The following is a 25,659-nucleotide window of genomic DNA, read 5'->3' as shown; positions in this document are numbered from 1 at the left end:
CCTCATCCAATCGACCATTAACACTTTCCAGCTGCTGGGTATGACCATGCACCGTTTCTGCCAGCGGGCCAAGTTTTTCATCTATTGCATTAGAAATCTTCTTAGTCATAATTTGAAGTGCTTTTGCAAGCGCCGGACTAAGTTCAGCCTTGCTTCCAGCATCTGCCTGACTCTGTTCAGGCTCGTCGGCCAATCCCTCAGCGGTCGAATCTTTTTTCCCCGTTTTCTTAGCAGGTCTTGGCATTTTCGGCAAAGATTGCGACCAGAAAGTCTCTAGCTACATACTACACAAGATTTATAATCGAAAATCACAGCTTGCGTACCCTATTTAGCGAGTGTGAAAAGAAAATGAATAAGCGTGACAGGCACTACCTAAAACTGCTGCTATCTTGCGACCCCCCATGTAACTTATATAATCTATGAATGAAATCTTAATTCAGCCTAAGTATGTGTATCCTACTGCATATGGGGAACTGTTGATTCTGTCATTCAAATGTTAACACTTTATGATAAGTGTTAGATTCATTTCAAATTTGGGTAGGTCAAAATCGATCTTAATAAATGTGAATTTATCTCATTCAATTAACAAGGTAAAGTTTAAAAGTTTTAATTAACAATTAGCCTACTTTAATCAACACAAGCGTTTTAAGGGCTGTTATGATGACGAAATCAGCTCCGTATATTAGATATATTGAATATATATTAGATTTAAGTTGTGCCATTTTAGCTTAGACATCCTTTACAAAAATAAGAAAACATGTATAAGTAAAGCGAAGGACAATATCATTTCATTTAGATCCTCTAAATTTCCATAAATTGCTTCAACATACTTCCGGGTTTCCTGCTGGGGATGGGAAAATCACATGAGGTGACGTATTTGATATGGGCGTGGCTTTCGTTTACGTCACACTTGGACGTGGGCGGGGTTGTGTCGGGATGGGCAAGACTTCTGACGTCACATTTGGATGTGGGCGGGGTTGGATGTCCACCGCAGGCTCCAGCTTGGAGTAGAGCATCACAGTCCCGCCCACAGCCCGAGAGAGCTCTGGTGCCGGAAGTAAATTTCCCATTCATTTCTCCCATTGACATTCGGAAAAATCTGTATCTAAAAAGTTTTAGAGCATGTGTGAGGATAACCAGCTACGACTACGTACATGCTTTCATTTCGAGCGCAGGAACTACTCATCCCATAAACCACCGCGCCCCATTGAATTCGACTGAAGCCACAACCGCGAAAGAGCCTTTTGAGCGACTTCCAAGTCTGATGACGGCCGCTTACGTGAACTTTTTCCTCCAGTGAATTTTATTTTATATAGTGTAGTGAGTTTACAGTCGTATAAATAAATAGTGTTGTATATAGGTATTGTGTATTGATTTTTATATTTATCATCGTGTATTTTATATATTGTGTGCGTGTGTGAAAGCGGTTAACGATAACACCAGCCATGGTGCAGTGCTTTGTACCTGATTGCAATCACCACTCAGTCGTCAACACATGTCGTTGCCATTACACAAATGTTCAGTAAATGCACAAAAAGGTATGCCTAGGCTTAATATTGTTTTGACCTTGGCATTATAAAATGCTTGATATGACTCATACCATATGAAGGCTATAGTAGCCTAGCTAAGTTACCAACCTCCCTGCAAAACTCTCATGGCAGCCAAGGAGATCATGACTGCACTACCATCTACCGTGCAAAAACACAACACAGGTTTTTATTTTATTTAATTTTTTAATAAATGATCTTCAGTCCAAATGCCGGACCTTCGCGGGGTTTAACCAGACGGTTACACGAGATCCACCAATTAGATGCATCACTGTGGGATTGTGGGATTGTTCAGGATTGTGGGTAATGAAGTACTTAGCCAAGACATCGCGAATAAAAGGCATTTATATCAAAACAAGGTTAGTGCCCCATGTTCCTTTGGCGTTTATATGAGCATATACTATCGCTTAGTACAGCCGTAGCTGGTTTTAAGTTTACCATGTATGGTTACGTTTTTATGGCTTAAACCCCAAATGTCAATGCAGAAATTGCATTGAATTTTTACTTCCGGCACCAGCTGTGGGCGGGACTGTGATGCTCTGTAACCCCACGCTGAGTCCCAATTAGCCTTCTTATACTACGACCTAAAAGTATGTACTTTTTTTGTGAGGAAAAAGTACATACTTTGAGTGTGTAGCAAAAGAGTATGCACGTTCTGGGACATACTTCGATGACGTCATGCAACGTGAACGACAACGTGGTTGCCTAGTTACACACACCACAACTGTTAACGTTTCATTCATTCTTTATGTCCAATAAAATGTTATTTACTATTCCCATCTTTTTTTCTCATCGTTTTTTTTTTTTTTTCACAATACATTTTACAATGTGTTCTTCTACCAAGTTGGGAAGTGAAGAAGCAGGGCGGCGTCGTCATAGAACCAAACGCAGGTCGTTGGTGAGGCGGCTGGTTCTGACGCTCAATTTGAATAATTATTGTTAATAGTTGTTATAAATTGTTCATTTTATTGTTCTTTGTGGATTGTAACAGTACACTCTGTACATGGCTTTAGTTCTTTGATTTTACAGAGGTATGCTATTACATTTGTCAAGTTATTTGAACAGACATGCATGATTTTTGTGTGTATACTACAGCAAAACCTATAAATAATTGGCTTAAAACTATTTTTTTCAATGTGAAAATACTAACATGCCTAATACTTCTGCACAATACTGTATATATTAACATTTTATTAGTGTTATTATAAAAGAATGAGTATGCAGTTGTGACAACAATCTATAGGGTTTTTAATGAGAGTTTTAAACAAGGTTGTCTGTAGTCAGTGTTTATATGTTTAATAACTTTTATATACATGTATAAATAAACCTATGTATGTTTTTGATTCAAAAGCTTCCCCTGGAAATCCTCAGGGAAGTTATTTTGTCAGTGGGTGACTCTGCATATTTGACACTTTCTCTGGTTTGCAGATGGTTTAGGGATGTGCTCCGAAGTTTTTCGGAAAGCGGCACAGTTTGCCTGGCTAGACAGTAAGATTTCCCCGTTTAATGCTCATTCTCCAATTGAATTCTGTAGTACAAGGCTGTTAAACTTTTTTTATTATTATTATTATCTTTTCTGTATTTTGTCTTTACAGTATAAGTTGTGGCCAACTGGAAGAATTGTCCTCCTGTCTACCGGAACGAGTTCAGACGGATGTACAGGATCAGGGAATGCTTGCAGTGCAGAGCCCTTTTCAAGTTTAACCCACCAGGGTACAGGGAAGAGGTGATCTTCTGGGCTTTTGTTTACACAGGATTTTGTTCCAAGGACTGTTTTTTTTTTTTTTTTTGTGGCATGAAACACAATTGTGTGTTAAGTTCATTGAAGGGAAATAGAGAATGAACTGAGATCAACTGGTTTTGATGTATTAATTGGTGTCATTTAAAGTTAAACTTTGCAGTGTATAATGTTTTAATAAAAAAGCTATTGCAAACACGTGCATGACAACAGGTTTCAGTCATTTACATCAGTCTATCATTCTTTAACGTTTCTCTTATTTGATGGTAACATCATTTGCTATGCATTGCTCATAATGAATTCTTAATTTAGTTGTGACAGGATTGTGAGGATTAATGAGGTTTCAGTAGTGCAGTTCAGAAAACAAATAACAGAAAGTGACGAGTGTTTTTGGGCAAGTTCTTTAGAACCTGTATAGTTCCTTCCTTGCAAAAAGTAACCATGGATTTATTGTAGTAAAAATATTTGTTGGCATATTAATTACCATGTGCTGTAATTATAAAAACACCATAGTTTAACTACAGTTATTGTAGCAGAACCATGGTAAATTTTCGTAGTGGCTACGGGAATGTTCAGAATATTATTGGTGACGTTCAGAGACTGGTGACAATATATATATATATATATATATATATATATATATGTATATATAATTTGAATATATAAATCAAGGTACTCCATGACTATCTACATAACCACACTTTGCATAATATTGCAGTGTCATTTTCAAACCAGCGAGTAATGCCGAGGTAGCGTCTACAGCCATTGAGGGAGTAGACCATTTATTTATATTCTGTTCGTCGTAATCCAAAACTCTTTGTATATATACGGGATGTTGTGGAAATGCAAAAACACAACATTTATATTCAATTTTTTATTTATATTAAAAGTTTATTAATCTGATTGTCTACTTCCGCATTCCAATCCTGCGTCAAAATTCTCTATACCAATAAGCTGTAAAATCGTTACTCATCTGTACACCAATAAGCTCATCTTAACCATAAACCAATAACTGCTGAGGTGTGTCGCCCCAACGTGTCGCCCCGCCCCATCGTCCAGACTGCACTCTGGGCTACTTGCCAGCCAGCCCTACTTGGCATCCACCTGCAATCACCAGCTCACTACAAATACCACACACACGCACCCAGTCAGCGTCTGGTTTCGTTCGCAGCAAGGTCTAACCTGTGTGCTTACTCTAAGGACTAACTATATCTCTACTTACCTCTCTAAAGCGATCTCCAGAGTCTCCAAGTCTTCATCGTGTGCTTGTGTGTGTGTGTGACCATTACCTCCAGTGTCTTGAACCCTTCACCTACGGATCCCTTCATCACTGCCTCCAGCACCATTACCTCACACGACCTGCTCCTCTGCTCGTGCCTCAATAAACTGAGTTTCTTATACTTTCAGCCTCCTGTCCTGGTTTTCCGTAACAATGTTTAAGTAACGTTAATTTTAAAAGTACTAACAGTTAGCGCGCACATGTAAAGATACATGTGGACTGTTGTTGGCAAGGTAGTTTACACGCTACCAACTAGCCAGGCTATGCTAACTTGGCAAGAAATTTCATTTGAAATGCATTTAACGTTGACCATAGATGCACAGAACAGTGTTGCGGCATGAGAAGATTCCCCTTCAGAGACGCCAGAGCTGCTGCTCTTATTATCATTGCCCGTTCTGCGGACCAGATGTTCGATCTATAATATTGAGAGTGAGGAGTCACGTGCCGATTTTGGACGTGTTTGAGCCGGTCGGCCCTGATGGCAGGATGCGCTATCTGTTGCCAGGGGCAATGCCTTCAGAACTTCACAGAGGCGTGACTAAACATTTCAGAGCGCTTTCATTTTTTCGCATTTATTTTGTCGGCGGAACAGATCGAGTCGGATCTACGAATAGGAGAAAGAAAAAGAAGAAAGTAAAGCAATGCAAAAACATAAGGTGAAAGAAAGGGGACCTTACAGGAACAAGCTCACACCAAGCGCAAAACAGCGGTGTTTGGAGAAGCTCTCAGGCATATAAAATATCGACCCATACGAGCTCCCTGAAGCGGCACAGAGACCTGACTAATTTACCTCTGTGCACACATATGGACATTGGGAATTATATTGTTTACGATGTAAGTCACTTTGCATTCACGCTGTTAATAGCTTTAATCTAACCCGGACATTTACATCTTGCAATCACACATTTAACTACCCTAGCTAACCCAGAACTGGTTTGTCCACTTTGCAGCCCCCAACAAAAAAAAAACTGGTACAGTATGTGTCATTGGGTTAAAATCAAATTATAACTAAACATACACAGCTTTAGCCTACATCAAAACATGTTGGAAACGTTCATATACATTGAACATCTCGTTACAATCTAGTGTTTAAGAAACAGTCGCAGTTAATTACTTTGTCATTTTGGTCAAGAAGTGCATTCTAAATGCAATATAATTACAATACACTAAAACGCATGTGAATAAACTTACTTTGGCCAGTACAACACTGTTTTCTTCACCTGCTGTAGATGGACCCAGCCACAGCAGAAAGCCTCGTAACTTTCCAAAGACTTGTGGCTTTTAAACTCCTGCATTGTGTAGTAACTTAAACCAAAAACAATATAATTCCCAATGTCCATATGTGTGCATGGAGGTAAATGGTCCAGGTCTCTGTGCCGCTTGAGAGCTTCTCCAAATACCGCAGTTTTTAACGCAGCAGTAACTTCAAGGCATGGTAAAACAGTGCAGAATTGCGAGAACCTCCTCTACAACCGAGTTAACAACACATGTAAACAATCCTGTTTCGCCGCCGGTATCCTGCCAACATGGCGGAGACCGTGATATAGAGGGAGGGGCTTTGTGCTATGACGACGACGAGGGGTATTTCCCCTAGGCTACTTATTAAAAATCTATGTTCATTACAGTAGCGAAGGACACAACCTCAACATATAACAAAGTGCTCATTTTGAAATCTTTATGTAGCAAGGTAAGCAGGAGAAGGGGAGGGGTGATTGGGGAGCAACTACCAATTCCATTGCAGATTGCTGATAGGGTGACCAAATTTAAAGAACAGGCAATATGGAAAGGCAGCCAGGGTCCTTGTAGCACCAGTTAGCCATTTGGCTAGTAGACATGTGGGGCTGGGTGTCCTGTGGTGTAGCTCTTTCTCTCAGTTGAAGGTAACCTGTATTTTTGTGGTGTACTACTAGAAAGCATGTTTTTATTGTACTGATGCAGTCACCAGCACCAGTACAGATTTAATTGTTTTTAATTGAGGGTATAAGTTTGTAATAATGGTAATATGGTTATTGTATTACATTTTAGAACGTTTTGCCCGAGGGAATAAATTCAGGACCATTATGTATTTGTTTGGATGTGCACCTTAAAGGGTGTTGCATGTTGATTGCTAGTCGCTGTTCTTGTATATTGTTTTATGTTTGTTTGGTTTTATGTGATTAGTTTTGAAAGAGACTGCTCCCTGACTTATTTGTGGTAATTAATTTCCTAGCCAGCCTTTTGTGTTGGTTGTTTTGTTTAATGTATTGGGTGGCTGGCTAGTGGAATTGTTGATGTATTTTCTTTTGTTTTTCTTTAAATTATGTATGTAATCTAAGCTGTTCCTTACCCTTGATTTAAGCAGCAGGGGGTATTTTACCATTGTGATCAGTGGAAAACTAGGAGTACAATTTAATATAGCCCTTACAGGTCTTGTGGGTTGATTTTGGTGTTTACTAATTGTGAACGTGTATCACATACTCCGGTTTGTAGTGAAGGGCGTATGGGGGTTTGCTGTGGTTTTCCCAGAATGCAGTGAAGTGTCTCCTGTATAGGTAGCTCAGGTTTCTTTTGTATTCCTAGTTGGACACTTTAAGAAGAAACTGTTCCCCCTGTTGGCTGAATCAGCTCATGTCCTGAATAATTTATGGTATTGTTTAATAAAGAATTGTATTTTTTCTACAACCTATTGCCTTGGATAAATCTGTTTTTTTTGGCCCTTTTTTGTTACATTTTGGCGTAGTCGGCAGGGTCGAGCTCATTTGTTTGTCTATTGTGTTTTGGGAGCAGTCTAGGTTTGTGTTTGTCTTTTTTGTTTGTTTTTTGGAAGAGAACAGTGGCTAGCAAGACCAGTGCCTCTTTGCATCTCTCCGGGGTTGTCTCCTGTCAAGCCTTTGAAATGGAGGACGAACTACGACGACTTCGGGCTCAAGTGGAGCAGCTCCATTTGGAGAATTAGAGACTGTCAGTGCCCAGGCCAAGTGGGGACGCTGGGGAGGGACAAGCTAGTGGGAGTGATCCTGTATCCTCTAGAAGAAAGCAAGCCGTTTACCTCCCTAGAGAACGCAAATGTCCAAAGTTTTCTGGATCCTTGGTTGTTGGGGCCCTGTCGGTGGAGGAATGGATAGAAGATGCACAGAGTTGCATAAGGTTAAGGTATATGTCTGACTTGGATACTTTATGACTTTATACCTTTTTGACCACCTAGAAGGGGAGGCTTGAAATGAGAATAAATATCGGCCTCAGAGAGTGAGGGAGAATTCCGAACAAATTTGTAATGTCTTGAAAGAAGTGTATGGATGCTCAAAATCGTATGTCTATTGGCAACAAAAGTTTTTTGATCGAAAGCAGAGGGATGGGGAGTCATTATATGAATTTTCACATGGCTTATTGGCTCTAATGGAGAGGGTGGAGCAATGTAAATCAGGTACTATATCAAACACTGAGATTGTTATAAGAGATCAATTTTGTGAAAGTTCGCGATCCTATGCTTCGTAGGGAACTAAAAAGGCTTGTACGAAGTAGGGAGACTATGTCACTTCTGGAAGTACGGCGGGAGGCCATTCAGTGGGTGGAAGAGGGACAATCCAGTTGGGAAAAACAAGTACGCCCTTCCCCTCATACTTGTAAGGTTCAGGTTACACCTAATTGTGAGGTTCCTTGTGTCCAGCCGTCTTTAGAGTTGACGGAACTTAAGAATATGGTTCTTAAACAACAAGCACAATTGGATTAATTGGTGAAACACTTGGCCCCTGCTACTGGTAAACCTCCACTTAAGAATAATCGTTTTAAACGTGCATCTGATGGCCGACCAATTTGCATTAGATGCAACTTGCCTGGGCATATAGCCAGGTATTGTGAAACTGTCCTGGGTACTCCAATTACTGGGGGCATATCCACTGGGGAACCAACTAGGCAGTCAGAAAACTAGTGACCCCCAGCATGCAGAGCCACACGCTGGGAGGAACTGTAGATGGCTCCAGTGTGGATTCTTTCGTTTATGATCGGTTAGTAGGACCATGTCCAATGTTGAGTGTGAAGATGAGTAATGTGGATGTTCCATGTTTAGGAGACACCGGTTCTATGGTGACTACTGTGACTGAGAGTTTTTTTCAATATGTTTTTTTCATTTAAAGAAACAGGATTGTGAGTGGCTTGGTCTAAAAGCTGCTAATGGACTTGATATTCCTTATCTAGGCTACGTTGAACTAGATGTGATTGTTTTGAATCAGTGCATTCCAAAGCGGGGTATTTTGATTATCAAGGACCCTGTGAATATAGCCTTACAAACCCGTAGGACTGTTGCTCCCGGTATTTTAGGAATTAATGTCCTTAGGGAGTGCTATCAGAGACTATTTCAACAATTTGGCACAAGTCTTTTCATGGTGCCGGTCACATGCCCCCAACATCCTTTGGCAGAGTTTTGTTAGAGCCTTTGGGCCAGGATGAGGGTACTCTTCCAGAGGGATTGCTCATTTCACCTGACCTATTACATGCAGATTATGGTGCATTATATGCTCCTATTACCAATGTGAGTTCATTGGATGTTTGGCTTCCTCCTCGGAGAGTGGTGGGCACCGTACAGGTGGCGTTGGTTGCCGTGGAAGCTCCAGCTTCATTGGAATTTTCGGTCAGCCAGATGGCTTCAAAACATGTGGCTATTATAGCTACTCAAGTCCCGCCTGAGAATATTGTAGAGGGTTTAGAATTTCCCTCTTTTGATGGGCTAACTGAGGAGCAAGCCATTCAAGCCAAGTCTCTCCTCCTTAGGACTTCTAGTCTCTTTTCCAAAGATGAGGGAGATTTAGGGTGTACCCATCTTATTACCCATGATATTCTGTTACAGGATAAGGTCCCTGTGGTGAAAAAGCATATTAAACAGTTGTTGGATGGTCAGATTGTTAGGGATAGTAGTAGCCCTTACTCTTCCCCAATTGTAGTGGTGACAAAGAAAGATGGTAGTATAAGGTTGTTGACTATAGGCAACTAAATGCTAAAACTCGAAAGGATGCTTATCCCCTCCCTCGAATCGAGGAGTCATTGGATGCATTATCAGGGTGGTTCTCCACTCTTGACCTGGCCAGCGGATACAACCAGGTGCCAGTGGCAGAGAAAGATAAATTCAAGACGGCTTTTTGTACACCTTTTGGTCTCTTTGAATTTAATTGTATGCCCTTCGGTCTTTGTAATTTACCGGGCACATTTTAACGTTTAATGGAGCGTATGTTCGGAGACCAGCGGTATCATTCTGTGTTGCTTTATCTGGATGATGTAATTGTGTTTTCCTCATCTGTTAGTCAACATCTGGAGAGGTTGGAAGAAGTGTTCTCCCGACTCAACCTTTAACTCTTGTTGTTGAAGTTATCCAAGTGAATTTTTTTTTTCACAAACCGGTCAAGTACTTGGGGCACGTTGTGTCTGCTGAGGGAGTGGCGACTGATCCTGGCAAGTTGGAGGCTGTACGGGAGTCGATGCGTCCGGTGCATTTAGTAGAATTAAGGTCGTTTCTTGGGTTTGCAGGGCACTACCGTTGTTTTTTTAAGGGCTTTGCTTCACTGGCTGCCCCTTTGCATCAATTAGTGCGTAGGCTGAGTGGATCTAAAAGGAATGGTAAGACGCCTCCGGTCCCATTAGGATCAGTATGGAATGAGACCTGCGAGCATGCCTTTGAGTCCATTAAACATCATTTGATTATGGCTCCAGTCTTGGCCTACGCGGATTTCACCAAGTCTTTTGTATTGGAGGTAGATGCCAGTCACGGAGGGTTGGGAGCCATACTTTCTCAGGAACATGATGTTAAACTCAGGCCGATTGCCTATGCTAGTCGGGGTTTGAAACCCACTGAAAGAAACATGGATAATTATAGTTCCATTGAAGCTGGAACTCTTGGCTGTGAAATGGGCAGTAACATAGAAGTTTCGAGAGTATCTGTTAGGAAGTAATTTTGTCATATATACTGACAATAACCCTTTAAGCCATCTTCAGACCGCAAAGCTGGGGGCCGTGGAACAGAGATGGGCATCTCAATTAGCCTTGTTTAATTTTACCATCAAGTATCGTCTGAGCTGTAGTAATGGCAATGCCGATGCTTTGTCGCGACAGTGTTTAGAGAGGTTTATATCCGGGATCGACGTTCCACCTGCTTTGGTGGGGCAGTTTTCTAAGGGTTTAGGAAAAGAGGTAGTGTAATGAGGTTGTAGCGCTGGCTGGTCGGTCTGTGGAGGACCTTTCTTTATTACAAGGAATGGACCCTGTGGTTGGTCCGGTGTTGACGTTTTTTCGGTCAGTGGGTCAGCCAAGCTCGGAAGAGAGAGATGCAATGTCATTAGGAAGTAAGGAGCTGTTACGACACTGGGAACTGTTGGTGGAGAAGGGAGGGGCATTGTACCGGATAATACGATTACCAGGGGAATGTAAGGATACTGTACTTTTCAGGTTGTACTTCCCCAGTGTTTGCAGGAAGAGGTACTTCGAAGTGTGCATGACGGCCATGGTCATCAAGGCATTGATCGTACTCTTCAGCTGGTTCGGAGTCGGTGTTTTTGGCCGGGTATGACAAGGAGAGGGGAACAGTGGTGTCAACAATGTGAAAGTTGTATTTTAAGTAAGGCAGTTCAACCAAAGATTCGGTCTTTTCAGGGTTCAAATCAAGCTTCCCGCCCTCATAAGATCCTGGCTATAGATTTTATGATTTTAGAGCCAGCCAGTGACGGCCGTGAAAATATTCTTGTTTTTACCGATGTTTTTCAAAGTATACTCTGGCTGTGGCTACTAGAGACCAAAGAGCTAGTACAGTGGCCCAGATGTTGGTACAACATTGGTTCCATCCTTTTGGACCTCCAAGTCGAATTCATTCTGATTAACAGGAGAAACTTTGAGAGTATGGTGGTTCAGCAGTTATGTAAACTCTATGGGGTAAAAAAAAAGTAGAACCACTCCCTATCACCCCCAGGGAAATGGTCAATGTGAACAATTTAATCGTACCCTGCATGACCTTTTGCGAACATTGCCACCAGAACAAAAAAAGTATTGGCCTCGTCACCTCTCACAAGTTACTTATGCTTATACAGTATTGTTCAAAATAATAGCAGTACAATGTGACTAACCAGAATAATCAAGGTTTTTAGTATATTTTTTATTGCTACGTGGCAAACAAGTTACCAGTAGGTTCAGTAGATTGTCAGAAAACAAACAAGACCCAGCATTCATGATATGCACGCTCTTAAGGCTGTGCAATTGGGCAATTAGTTGAAAGGGGTGTGTTCAAAAAAATAGCAGTGTCTACCTTTGACTGTACAAACTCAAAAGTGAATCACTAAACTAATATTTAGTTGTATGACCACAGTTTTTTAAAACTGCTTGACATCTGTGTGGCATGGAGTCAACCAACTTGTGGCACCTCTCATCTGTTATTCCACTCCATGATTCTTTAACAACATTCCACAATTCATTCACATTTCTTGGTTTTGCTTCAGAAACAGCATTTTTGATATCACCCCACAAGTTCTCAATTGGATTAAGGTCTGGAGATTGGGCTGGCCACTCCATAACATTAATTTTGTTGGTTTGGAACCAAGACTTTGCCCGTTTACTAGTGTGTTTTGGGTCATTTCAAGGGCATGTCCTCTTCAGCATAGGGCAACATGACCTCTTCAAGTATTTTAACATATGCAAACTGATCCATGATCCCTGGTATGCGATAAATAGGCCCAACACCATAGTAGGAGAAACATGCCCATATCATGATGCTTGCACCTCCATGCTTCACTGTCTTCACTGTGTACTGTGGCTTGAATTCAGAGTTTGGGGGTCGTCTCACAAACTGCCTGTGGCCCTTGGACCCAAAAAGAGCAATTTTACTCTCATCAGTCCACAAAATGTTCCTCCATTTCTCTTTAGGCCAGTTGATGTGTTCTTTGGCAAATTGTAACCTCTTCTGCACATGCCTTTTTTTTAACAGAGGGACTTTGCGGGGGATTCTTGAAAATAGATTAGCTTCACACAGACGTCTTCTAACTGTCACAATACTTACAGGTAACTCCAGACTGTCTTTGATCATCCTGGAGGTGATCATTGGCTGAGCCTTTGCCATTCTGGTTATTCTTCTATCCATTTTGATGGTTGTCTTCCGTTTTCTTCCACGTCTCTCTGGTTTTGCTCTCCATTTTAAGGCATTGGAGATCATTTTAGCTGAACAGCCTATCATTTTTTGCACCTCTTTATAGGTTTTCCCCTCTCTAATCAACTTTTTAATCAAAGTACGCTGTTCTTCTGAACAATGTCTTGAACGACCCATTTTCCTCAGCTTTCAAATGCATGTTCAACAAGTGTTGGCTTCATCCTTAAATAGGGGCCACCTGATTCACACCTGTTTCTTCACAAAATTGATGACCTCAGTGATTGAATGCCACACTGCTATTTTTTTGAACACACCCCTTTCAACTAATTCAACTAATTGCCCAATTGCACAGCATTAAGAGCGTGCATATCATGAATGCTGGGTCTCATTTGTTTTCTGAGAATCTACTGAACCTACTGGTAACTTGTTTGCCACGTAGCAATAAAAAAATATACGAAAAACCTTGATTATTCTGGTTAGTCACATTGTACTGCTATTATTTTGAACAATACTGTAATTCCACTGCTCCTCATGTTACTGGTATGACTCCTTATTATTTGATGTTTGGGTGTGATCCCAGACTCCCAGTGGATTTTTTGTTGGGAAGGATCGAAGAGGGTAGTTTTAGTCCCACAGAGGATTGGGTGCGGGACCATCAAGAGAGTTTGAGAGTAGCCCATGATCATGTGAAGCAGCAAGTTCAGGCTAAAGTAGCGAAGCGGAACCAACGATATAATGAGAAAGTAAATGATGGAGGTTTAGAAGAGGGGCAGCTTGTGCTCTTGAGGAATTGTTTAAAGGGGAGAAACAAAATTCTGGATTTTTGGGATCCTGGTCTTTATAGGGTCATCCGAGGTCCCTCTGGAAATGGGGCAGTCTACGCGGTGACGCCGGTATCTGGAGACGGACCAATCAGAACCGTACATCAGGATGAGTTAAGGAAGGGTATAAGTAGACCAAGTATTGAAATGCCTGACTCTCCAATTGTAGTGGATCCGGAGGGCTCCGTCTCTGGTGCATCGTCTGATGAGGAGACTTCTGGGGAGTCTTGGGTGGTTCTCTTGGAGGGTAGTCCAGACCATCTTGTCCAGTCAGATGAGTTGATGCCTTCCCCTCCTGGCTCTGATAAGGCCAGGGAAGGTAGGGAGGTAGGGCCATTGCAAAGTTCTGTTCCTCTGCGACGGTCTGCTAGGGCTTCGGCTGGCCATCATTCCAACCCTAACAGACTGCCATGTCCTCTGGTTGTAGGGCAGCCAAATATTGGTGAAGAACAGTAGGATTTTGTTTGGGTCCTTGGGGCAATGACCAAAATTGTAGGGGGTGGATTGTAGCAAGGTAAGCAGGAGAAGGGAAGGGGTGATTGGGGAGCAACTACCAATCCCATTGCAGATTGCTGATAGGGTGACCAAATTTAAAGAACAGGCAATATGGAAAGGCAGCCAGGGTCCTTGTAGCACCAGTAAGCCATTTGGCTAGTAGCCATCTGGGGCTGGGTGTCCTGTGGTGTAGCTCTTTCTCTCAGTTGAAGGTAAGCCTGTATTTTTGTGGTGTACCACCCAGAAGGGATGTTTTTATTGTACTGATGCAGTCACCAGCACCAGTATAGATTTAATTGTTTTTAATTGAGGGTATATGTTTGTAATAATGGTAATATGGTTATTGTCAGTGTTGGGCAGTAGCGTCGCTACAAGCAGCGAAGCTAGTAGTTTAACTACATTTCTCAGTAGCTTGATCTTAGCTTCGCTGCTTTCTGAATCAAATAGCTTTTCAGTAGCGAAGTAATTTTTTTTTTTTCTTTTTAAACCAAGTATTGCGGTAGCTTCCACATTTTCACAAGCATTTCTGAAGCTCAAACTCAAATCAGGAAATACAACTGCTAAGATCGCTGATCCTGGATCAGTATTGATGCGACGGCGCTACTTCATCTTGTTCGTGTTTACGGTGGATAACAACCAACCATCTTTATGATGCATTACCGCCACCTTCTGCTCTGGATGGTACCACTCCTTGGCCAGTCACGCAAAAAACTATTTGATGAAATGATGTCATAGGATGAGGTCGGAGAACAGTTAATCCCGAGGAGTGAGTCGCCGTGGCCGTACCTCGACAAGTACATGACACTGACCGACATAACAGAGAAAATATGTTTTCAGATGCTGCTTATAAAAATGATCAGGGTCCAGTCTGGCCATTTCTTTTTTTGTACTGTTTGGAGGTCTTGCATTTTGTTCTGCAAAGGCCTACAGTATATTAAGCATGCCCATGCAACAGGTGCATACACTTACTTGTGCGCACATTGTTAATTACATGTATTTTGATTGTTTTTGTTGCCAAATTGATAAGGAACACAAACAAACTATTAAACTAAACAATTACACCTGCCTATCTGTTTGACTGACAGTTTTGAGCACTGAGATAGCATTGACTTGTAATAAAACGTGTTCAACATAAAAATTTAATTTTAAAAGTAGTTTAGATGTAGCAAGCTACTGTTGATGTAGCTTAGCTTGCTACATTTCCCAGGGGGGTAGCTTCAGTGTGGTGAAGCTTCATTTACTGTAGAGTAACTGGTAGCTTAGCTCACTACATTTTCCAAGTAGCTTGCCCAACACTGGTTATTGTATTACATTTTAGAACGGTTTGCCCGAGGGAATAAATTCAGGACCTTTATGTATTTGTTTGGATGTGCACTTTAAAGGAACACTCCGACTTTTTGGGACTTTAGCTTATTCACAGTATCCCCCTGAGTTCGGTAAGTCCATACATACCTTTTTAATTTCTGTGTGTTCTGTAAGTGTTATTTGACGCACCCACCGCTAGCCTAGCTTAGCACAAAGACTGGATGTAAATGGATACTGTTAGCATATTAATCCCAATAAGTGACAAAATAATGCAAACATGTTCCTATTTACATGTTGTGATCTGTATAGTCACAGCATGTACAAATAACGGCTATATGAGACAGAGACCATTTTTAATCTTCTAAATACTGGGAACTATATTCTCACTAGGCGTAGGAGCACAGCTAACGTTACTTGGACGGAGTGGCTACTTGGGCGGAGTCTTAAGCTTTAAGACAAGATGTCGAAGGGAGAATCAAACCAAACAAGGACTGGTGCTGTAAATGTGGAAAATGCCAACCTATGCCGACAGAAACCGAGTGCCTTTGTTGTAATGAATGGGACCGAGTATTGCCATCAATGTCAAGGCTTGATGACATTAAAAATATTTGCGTCATTACCACGGAAGATTTCTCTGCCCTAATACACCCCGCAGTTGTCGTTTTTTTTTTCCATTGTGACAAGATCAACTGGAAGAAACGCCCTATGCCGAGTGAACCTAATGGTCAGCTGTTCACCAAGTAAGTGATTTTGTTATAATGATCATGAGCGGTGTGTTCATGACAACACAATAATAACAATAAAGGGGATACACAGAGCCCCTATTCACGTAATAGTGTCACTACTAAGGTTATATTACATTAGCATGGAACTGTAACAGTATGGCTAATGTTAGTCATCTCAAAACATAATGGAACACTTACCACAGCAACAGGTGATCCAATTTGTCCTGTCTTTATTATTGATGGGATGGCTGTATCCTTTAGCACACGTTTCATGGTCCTTGTGGCAGCTTGCATTTTTTCAAAATAGTCGTCTACAGTAAAATGTTCAGAGCAAACAAAATACTTGAAATACTACGTGATGGGGTTTACAGGTGTGTTTGGATCTATTTCCAGAGCAAGTAGCCATCGATTCATCAGGTCGTTTTTGGTTGGAATTCTATGAAACATCATAGTATTACCTGGTCTCTCATGTTTATTGTCACAGATCTTTACAATACAGCGAACACCCATGATTGTACACTATAAATTTACTATCTAGTAATTGCTGACTCTATTACTCCAACTCTGAGCGATCTCTCTGCTCCTCACAATGGTGCGTCTCAAGTACTGCGCTAATCACTCTGCTCAAGTAGCCATTCCGCCCAAGTAACGTTAGCTGTGCTCCTACGCCTAGTGAGAATATAGTTCCTAGTATTTATACGATTAAAAATGGTCTCTGTCCCATATAGCCTTGTTATTTGTACATGCTGTGACTATACAGATCACAACATGTAAATAGGAAAATGTTTGCATTATTTTGTCACTTATTGGGATTAATATGCTAACAGTATCCATTTACATCCAGTCTTTGTGCTAAGCTAGGCTAGCGGTGGGTGCGTCAAATAACACTTACAGAACGCACAGAAATGAAAAAGGTATGTATGGACTTAACTAACTCTTGGGGATATTGTGAATAAGCTAAAGTCCCAAAAAGTCAGAGTGTTCCTTTAAAGGGTGTTGCATGTTTATTGCTAGTCGCTGTTCTTGTATATTGTTTTATGTTTGTTTGGTTTTATGTGATTAGTTGTGAAAGAGACTGCTCCCTGACTTATTTGTGGTAATTAATTTCCTAGCCAGCCTTTTGTGTTGGTTGTTTTGTTTAATGTATTGGGTGGCTGGCTAGTGGAATTGTTGATGTATTTTCTTTTGCTTTTCTTTAAATTATGTATGTAATCTAAGCTGTTCCTTACCCTTGATTTAAGCAGCAGGGGGTATTTTACCATTGTGATCAGTGGAAAACTAGGAGTACAATTTAATAGAGCCCTTATAGGTCTTGTGGGTTGATTTTGGTGTTTACTAATTGTGCACGTGTATCACATACTCCGGTTTGTAGTGAAGGGCGTATGGGGGTTTGCTGTGGATTTCCCAGAATGCAGTGAAGTGTCTCCTGTATAGGTAGCTCAGGTTTCTTCTGTATTCCTAGTTGGACACTTTAAGAAGAAACTGTTCCCCCTGTTGGCTGAATCAGCTCATGTCCTGAATAAGTAGAATTAAGAATAAGAATTTTATTTTTTCTACAACCTATTGCCTTGGATAAATCTGTTTTCTTTCTGTTTTTTTGGCCCTTGAGGGTGTTACATTTATTTAGAGAAATAACTTGCTATATACAGTCCGGATTTAAAGAAATAAAGCTTTCTTTCCAAGATAGTTATGCTTTTTATTTTATCAGCAATATTAATAACATAACTGTATTATTCACTGTAATATACCTGTATTCAAATCCATTTCTGATACTAATACATTCATGTTTAATTCCTGAAATTATTTTCATAAAAAAATAAGCTATATTTTGTGTTGGATCATTACCTGTGTCATCAGTGCGCAGCAGACAAACCCACCTAAACGCTTTAAATATATCGCTTATCCTACCCCAAAAGACTGACCAAAAACACTGCAGATAACACCTGAACTAAAAATTAATTTAGACAGGAGGAGAAGCTCGCGGGCAATTTTTACTGTCTATGAGGCATTCGGGGGGACGTGGAGGCATAAAGTCAGGGGAGAAGCCCATAGAGAGTCAATAAAAGCAATGGGGCAAAATTATTGGTAACACTTTATTTTGATAGTCCACTTTAGACATTCTACTAGCAGTCCTATCCAGTCTATGGTTCTATCATGCCTGCATTACCACAATTTATGCCAATGTTACTGAAATGTTATCCCTTTTTTTTACTGTAAAAAAAAAAAAAAAAAAAAAAATTCTAATTGTCAAGTGCAACTTGCAATGTAGAGAACAGGCACATTTTGACTGTTGTTATTGCCCAAACACGGTTATAAGGAAAGTCCATTCATGAGTGCTGACTGAACTTAGAATTAAAGTGCATGAGCCATAAAAGTTGAGAACCAGATTTGCAAAACAATGCTGTCTTTCCAGAGTTTAAACTTTCTTTGTTTTATTTCTGACACCATTTACTGTGTTAAAGGGAAGCCTAAAGGGCTTTTTCTGTAGCTGGGCCAAGCCTCTGGAACAAGCTACCTGCTGATTTACGTACAATCACTGACTTGGGCCTCTTTAAGGCTAAGCTCAAGACTTATTTATTTAGACTGGCTTTTAATTTATAACAGTTGTTGTGGCATTTTGTGTTCTCTTTGTGGCATACTTTTTTTTTTTTTCTGGCATTATTGTTTTTATTTTTATTTTAGATTTCCTGGAAAGCACTTTGGTTCACTTTGAGTGTTGTAAAGGGCTGTATAAATAAAGGTTGATTGATTGCTAAATAAAGGTTGATATGTAGGTTGAGGAAGAAGAGGGGAACTTGACACCAACCCAGGCTTCTGCAGCGAGTTCTGCCAAATCTGTTTTGACCTTCTTTGAGTGTTGTGTGCATGTAGCGCCATAGATGCAAACATTCCTTACCTTTCAGTGATAACTCACTTTTTTTGAGGTTGAAATGGGTCACCTATGATATTTGCATGGATCCAATGAGAGTGGATCTTACGAGGGTAAATAAAGAACTGGTTGTTTCAATAAATTTTGCATAGTATTTTCTTATATTCTGTACTTCAAAAAATGTCTAATAAGGTAATACTTTATGTATTTGAGGTCTGAGATGTGGGAACAGTGAAGAGGTAGGGCAAACATTTAGCTTTTTAGCTCCACATTGCCGTCCAATCAAATAATGTTGTCTTACCGCAGTTTTCTATTAATGATCACGATCAGTGGATGAAAACACACTTATTTTGTGCTTGATTAGAAAATATGTAATAGACACTTGATTTAATACCTCTATAATAAAAGCAGATGTGCTTACTTATTAATTTGAAGTATAAAATGGACTACTGAGAGGGGTAAAGAATTAGCCAATCAAAGAAAACTTGTTTTTATTCTTACTTATAACAAGAAGCTAAGGGCATTTCAGGCATTGTGGAAGGTAAGATTCTATTTTTATTTAGGTAGTTATAATGTTTTAAAATTAATACAAACGTAAAATGTATACTAGGCCTTAAAAAAAAAAAAAAAAAACATAAAAAAAACAGGATTTTAAAGTCAGACTGGTGCCACCCTGTGGGAGTAGTGACCAATAATTTCATGCAATACCATGGTTAACTACTAGATGGATGTACAGCTCTCTATAGCAAGGCTTGTGAATTCCCTAGTTGTTTTTGCACATATGTTCTCAAATTTTTAGGTTGTTGATTTGAATGTGTGTGTGTGTGTGTGTGTGTGTGTGTGTATATATATATACATGTTTTCTGTTTGTTTGTTTGGTTTAAATGGTAATTTGAAATGCCAATTTGACTTTATAATACAGTCAAAGCTGAGCATTGTGTTCGAAAGAGAACAAATGGAAAGCATTTTGTTACCCATTGTTTTAATTCTAATTTAATAAAAATGCAATTCATTCATCATAACATTTTTTTTTTATAATCCTATTATAATAAACATTTTAATTAAATCTGTTTTTTGTACTGTTCAATGAACAGTTACTCATCTTCAAAAGACAACAGCGATTATGAACAAAAAACTAAAATAACAGCAAAAGTATAATGATAAAATGGTAAATGGAAAATGGAAAAATAAGTGTTTTAAATATAATCCTAACTATATTTACTTATTATCTGCATACTAACTGTATACAGATAAATACGAACTGTAATTAGTGTTTCTTGAACGTCATGATCATAACTGCGTGTCTCTTGCAAATTTGATGATTGCACTTTGTTCAAATGATGCTTGTTTTCACATCTCTTGTGTGTGTGTGTGTGTGTGTGTGTGTGTGTGAGAGAGAGAGAGAGTTTGTGTGTGTGTGTGTGTGTTTACATGTGTTCAAGAGAGAGATGTGTATGGTGTTTGCATTTTGGACCCAGTGTCTTCCCTTTATTTGATACATTGATTTCATTTCACATATTCTCAAGTTTCTCTGTTACAGTGTCACATTACTCTATGTGTGTGTGTGTAAACACATGCCTGTGTGATCAAGAGAGAAACACAGTGTGAGACTTTTGCATTTTGGATCCAATGTCTGCCCATTTTTTTTGAATCATTGATTTTATTCCACATATTCTCAATTGTCCCTGTTACAGTCTCATATTTCTCTGTCTGTGTGTGTGTTTGTGTGTGCTTGCATGCTTTCATTGCTGTTTGCCTTTTTCTTTGTGGTTAAATAATTTATTTTATTTCACACATTTTCCAAAATTATCTTTTACAGTGACACGCGTTCATTTGTGTGTGTATGTTTGTGTGTGTGTGTGTGTGTGTGTGTGTTTGTGTTTTGCACTCATGATGTTTTAGATATTCACCCGCTTCTCTGTTGTGTACCTTTTTTAGGAATTGTGGCTGATTTGTAGATTGTATGCACAAAAAAAAAAAAATCTCGGTATTTTCGTATTTTTGCCAACGTCCCATTCATTTCCTATGGTGGTCACTTCTTCAAAGTAAACGGCTGTTATTCTGAATGGTTGGTGTCATCGACCTGGTCACCTCAAGGGTGCATCCTCTCTCCCTTATTATTTATTTTATACACTAATGCGTGTAAGAGTAGTTATGAAAATAGGCACATCTTAAAATTTGCCGACGACTCTGTAATCGTTAGCTTATTGAGTGAGGAGGTTTCTACGCATGGTCCTGTGGTTGAGGATTTTACTGTTTGGTGTCAGAATGCTTTTTTAAAACTTAATGTTCTGAAAACTAAAGAGATGACTATTGATTATAGATTGAGGGGGAAATCAATTGATGATAAGCAAATAAGTATTAATGGAACGAGTATCCATAGTGTTGAACAGTACAAGTATTTGGGTACTGTATTAGATTGTAAATTGACGTTTTCCACAAATACTGATGATTTGTGTAAGAAGGGGCTGCAAAGATTGTTTTGCTTAAGGAAATTGAGGTCTTTTAATGTGGATACAACATTGACGTGCATGTTTTACAGATCCTATAATGAGTCGTTTTTACCCTTTTCATTGTGCTGGTTTAACTCTCTGAATGTGAAAAATAAAAACCGTATGGAGAGGATCGTAAATCAGGGAAACAAAATAACAGGGAGGAAGCAGATGTCTATGGCTCAGTTATACAATAGACAAGTGTTGGGTAAAGCCGAGAACATTTTTGTTAATGATTCTCACCCCTTGTATTCTGAGTTCAATCTTCTCCCGTCTGGTAGCCAGTATAGAACTCCGCTTAGTAAAACTAATCGGTTCAAAAACTCGTTTGTCCCCTCAGCTGTAAAACTTTTAAATTCTAGGTAATTTGTTTTTTTGTTTGTTTTATGTATGTGTGTGTCACATTGTTTTATGTGTATGCTTGTTTGCTGCAACCGAATTGCCTTCGGGAAATGAATAAAGATGAACTGAACTGAACTGAACTGAACTTCTGACCGCAAAGACCCTGAGTGTGACTATTTATTTACAACCACTTAACCTTGTCAAATCCTGTCCCCAATTTATTTGCGTGTTCATATACCAAGTACCATAAAAGTCACAAAGTTTCGTGCCATTCCGATGAAGCTACGATTTAAAAAATGTTTTATTGTAAAACTTTTCAGTCAGAAGAGACCGAAGAACCCCAGAGGGTAAGAAAAAAATGTTTTTAGCAAGTTTGTTTTTCCATCACAAGAATAACTTTATTTACGACTTTATTACAAAATATTATGTTAATCTGCCATATGTGCAATCAAAATGCAGTGGGACGAGATCCAGCTCCACCCCCTGGATCTTGTGTTCTGCAGTGAGGGGCTACTGTAATTTATGTACTCAAAGCTTGGAGAAACAAACTACATGGTAATGTTATCAAAAATATGTTTATTTTACTGAAATATCTGACACGGTTCCATTACTCATTTTCCACAGCATCTACCGAATATACACCAATACAATCTGCATCTCTCTTTCTCTCCGACAGTGAGTTTGACACGCATGCGTCTCCTGTCAATTATAGAGTTTGAATGTCCGTGCGGGAAATTGCAGGTATTCCACATTATTGCGCATCATAAAATTCCTGTTCAAAGGTGGTGAACGCTTTATTGTAATACAAGAACACTGTCATGTAATTGCAGAAAACTGGATGCAAGCTCTCAAATAGGCCTAATAAATAAACGGTCCCACTTTATATTAAGTGTCCCTAATACCGGTGTACTTATGGGGTGCCGTTTGTAAAGCAGCTCACGCTGAACAGTAACATTTTGTCACATTTAGCTTCAAACAATGTTTAAAAAACTGGTATGTTGATGGTCACTTTTTAGCACATTTACAACATTTGTCAGCTTAAGGATATTTTAAATAGTTAAATCTAAATATTAAATCTAAATCTAAATGTTGAATCTAAATGTTTCGGTTGAAACTAAATATTTAATTAATATGCAAATTCAAAATGCAGATAACCGGAAGTGCCAAAATAAAAGCTCGATGAGGTCAGTGTATGTTTATAGCATTGTGTCAAATGAGTATACATGGATTATCATGATAATAACTATCTAAAATAATAAACACATTCGGAAAAACTGTATTCTGAAATATTCGGTTTCTGAGATTTTCGGTGACGTTGGGCGGAGCATACATGAATTATCATGAGTTTTCTGTTTTGCGTTAAAGCGACTCTGAAAATATTAGTGCGTTGAAACTGAAACATAAACGATTTCCCAAAAGGTATGTTTTAGCGTAGAATGACATTATGCTTAGTTTATTGTTGTTTTTATTACTATTGTTAATATGCAAAATAATTTATAGATTTTGTCATGGTTTGTGATTGTCGTAATGATTTACCTGAGGTAGGCTATGCTCCAAATGAGCCTACAATGATGCAGTTTTATAATATTCTTATTTGACATAAATAAGAGTCCTTAAAATGTGTCGTTTAATAACTTTGCCATAATGTATCTGTTGTACCATAATAAAATATATGATGATTATTCTGTGTCATTCTTAATCGTTTACTCAAACATTCAAAACATTTTTTAAATAAAGCAAAATCTGAATGATTTTTATGTACACATGAACTGGAATATAAACATTCTTTAGCTCTGTATTTATTTTGTTATTTATTTCCCCCCAAAATTATACATTTAGTGGCTAAAATGCACAATATAGTTCATCTTTATAAACTTTATTTTTGTATTCAATCCAATACTGCATTGTGGTGCACTTGAAAATCATCTTTACTCAAATGTGTATTGGTCAATTGAAATCTACAACCTTGCAGTATTTAGTTTTGTAGTTTAATAACAAATGGCTAAATCAAAGCATGCAGTAATTTGTATATTCTCATTTCAAAGATAGATTGCTTTTGCTGAATAAACTGAATAAAGACTGATTCTGTGTTAAAAGTTTTATTAACAGATGTGGTGAAGGCATTACATAAATGACATTTACTACACACCTGTATGAATATAAAATAAATGGTCATGTTTTGGAAAAGAAAAACAGGTGAAAGCACAAGGGTTTACTTGTATATGTGTTCAAAGATAGACCTTCTGATCAACACAAGCAAGCACATGTTATAAGATTTTTGTTTTAAATACATAATTGTATTTAATATATAAATACATTATTCAAGTAAATTCCTATATGAACAACAAATGGCAAACAGAGATTTATACACCATGAACAAACTCAATGAAATCAGTCTAAATGTTGGGAGAAGAAACATGCTTCCAAATCAATGGGACCAGATTGTTTATACCCACATGGCAGAATAAGCCATTCAAGAATGACCCACATGTTTGTTTTTTGCCTTTGTTTGTTTAACTATTACACTGCTAAAGCACACTCTGTTGGTCATCATCAACCATCAGACAAAAAAAAAAAAAAAATTCTTAGATTGTTTACCCATGCATGTGTGCAATAGTGGCCTCATGTACAGTATAGCTTGAGAAAATGTAAGTCTCCCCCATTAGAAGAGCTTCTGCAAACTAGGAAAAAAATAACAGGCAGAAGTGCAAGTATCAAACTCTGCTGATTTGTAACAGATATATTCATTGCAAACAAACAGCCTGAAATGTGAAATGTTACTTCATAAGAGTCTTTATATCGTTCTTCATTTCTCAGCTTACAGTCTTACGATACAGTGAGTTTGTAGCAAGTTTGTGTCACCATATGCTACACAACTTCAAAAGACATACCAAATATATGAAAATATTTAACAGCTGCTGGCTCATTTACTTGAAGCGTATTCTAATGATGGGCTGCCTCTGACAAATCAGTGCTGTAATTGTTGAGTAAACATTTAAAACAGCAAAAAATTAATAACATTTTGTGCACAAACGAACAATTATATTCTACATTTGCTTATCTTCATTCGAAGCTGAAACGTAATTAACATACCTTGTTGAACAGTTTTTGTGATCCGGTTAAAACGCACTAATATTTTCAGAGTCGCTTTAATGCGAAACAGGAAACTCATGATTATTCATGTATGCTCCGCCCAGCTTCACCAAAAAACCCAGAAAACGAATATTTCAGAACAGCGGGTGGGGATATACAGTATTGTTCAAAATAATAGCAGTACAATGTGACTAACCAGAATAATCAAGGTTTTTCGTATATTTTTTTATTGCTACGTGGCAAACAAGTTACCAGTAGGTTCAGTAGATTCTCAGAAAACAAATGAGACCCAGCATTCATGATATGCACGCTCTTGAGGCTGTGCAATTGGGCAATTAGTTGAATTAGTTGAAAGGGGTGTGTTCAAAAAAATAGCAGTGTGGCATTCAATCACTGAGGTCATCAATTTTGTGAAGAAACAGGTGTGAATCAGGTGGCCCCTATTTAAGGATGAAGCCAACACTTGTTGAACATGCATTTGAAAGCTGAGGAAACTGGGTCGTTCAAGACATTGTTCAGAAGAACAGCGTACTTTGATTAAAAAGTTGATTAGAGAGGGGAAAACCTATAAAGAGGTGCAAAAAATGATAGGCTGTTCAGCTAAAATGATCTCCAATGCCTTAAAATGGAGAGCAAAACCAGAGAGACGTGGAAGAAAACGGAAGACAACCATCAAAATGGATAGAAGAATAACCAGAATGGCAAAGGCTCAGCCAATGATCACCTCCAGGATGATCAAAGACAGTCTGGAGTTACCTGTAAGTACTGTGACAGTTAGAAGACGTCTGTGTGAAGCTAATCTATTTTCAAGAATCCCCCGCAAAGTCCCTCTGTTAAAAAAAAGGCATGTGCAGAAGA

The 25,659-nt window shown here is 39.0% G+C and overlaps 1 protein-coding gene across 1 annotated transcript in view; it reads left to right on the top strand.

The window, feature by feature from the left end:
- The window catches only part of LOC127986041 (DNA repair protein RAD50), a 224,260-nt gene that overhangs the window by 119,834 nt on the left and 78,767 nt on the right, over positions 1-25,659 (top strand). The gene's annotated exons all lie outside the window — the stretch shown is intronic.

The sequence above is a fragment of the Carassius gibelio genome, chromosome B21 (genome assembly GCF_023724105.1).
Source record: "Carassius gibelio isolate Cgi1373 ecotype wild population from Czech Republic chromosome B21, carGib1.2-hapl.c, whole genome shotgun sequence".
NCBI lineage: Eukaryota > Metazoa > Chordata > Actinopteri > Cypriniformes > Cyprinidae > Carassius > Carassius gibelio.
This window is presented reverse-complemented; position numbering and strand designations above follow the sequence as displayed.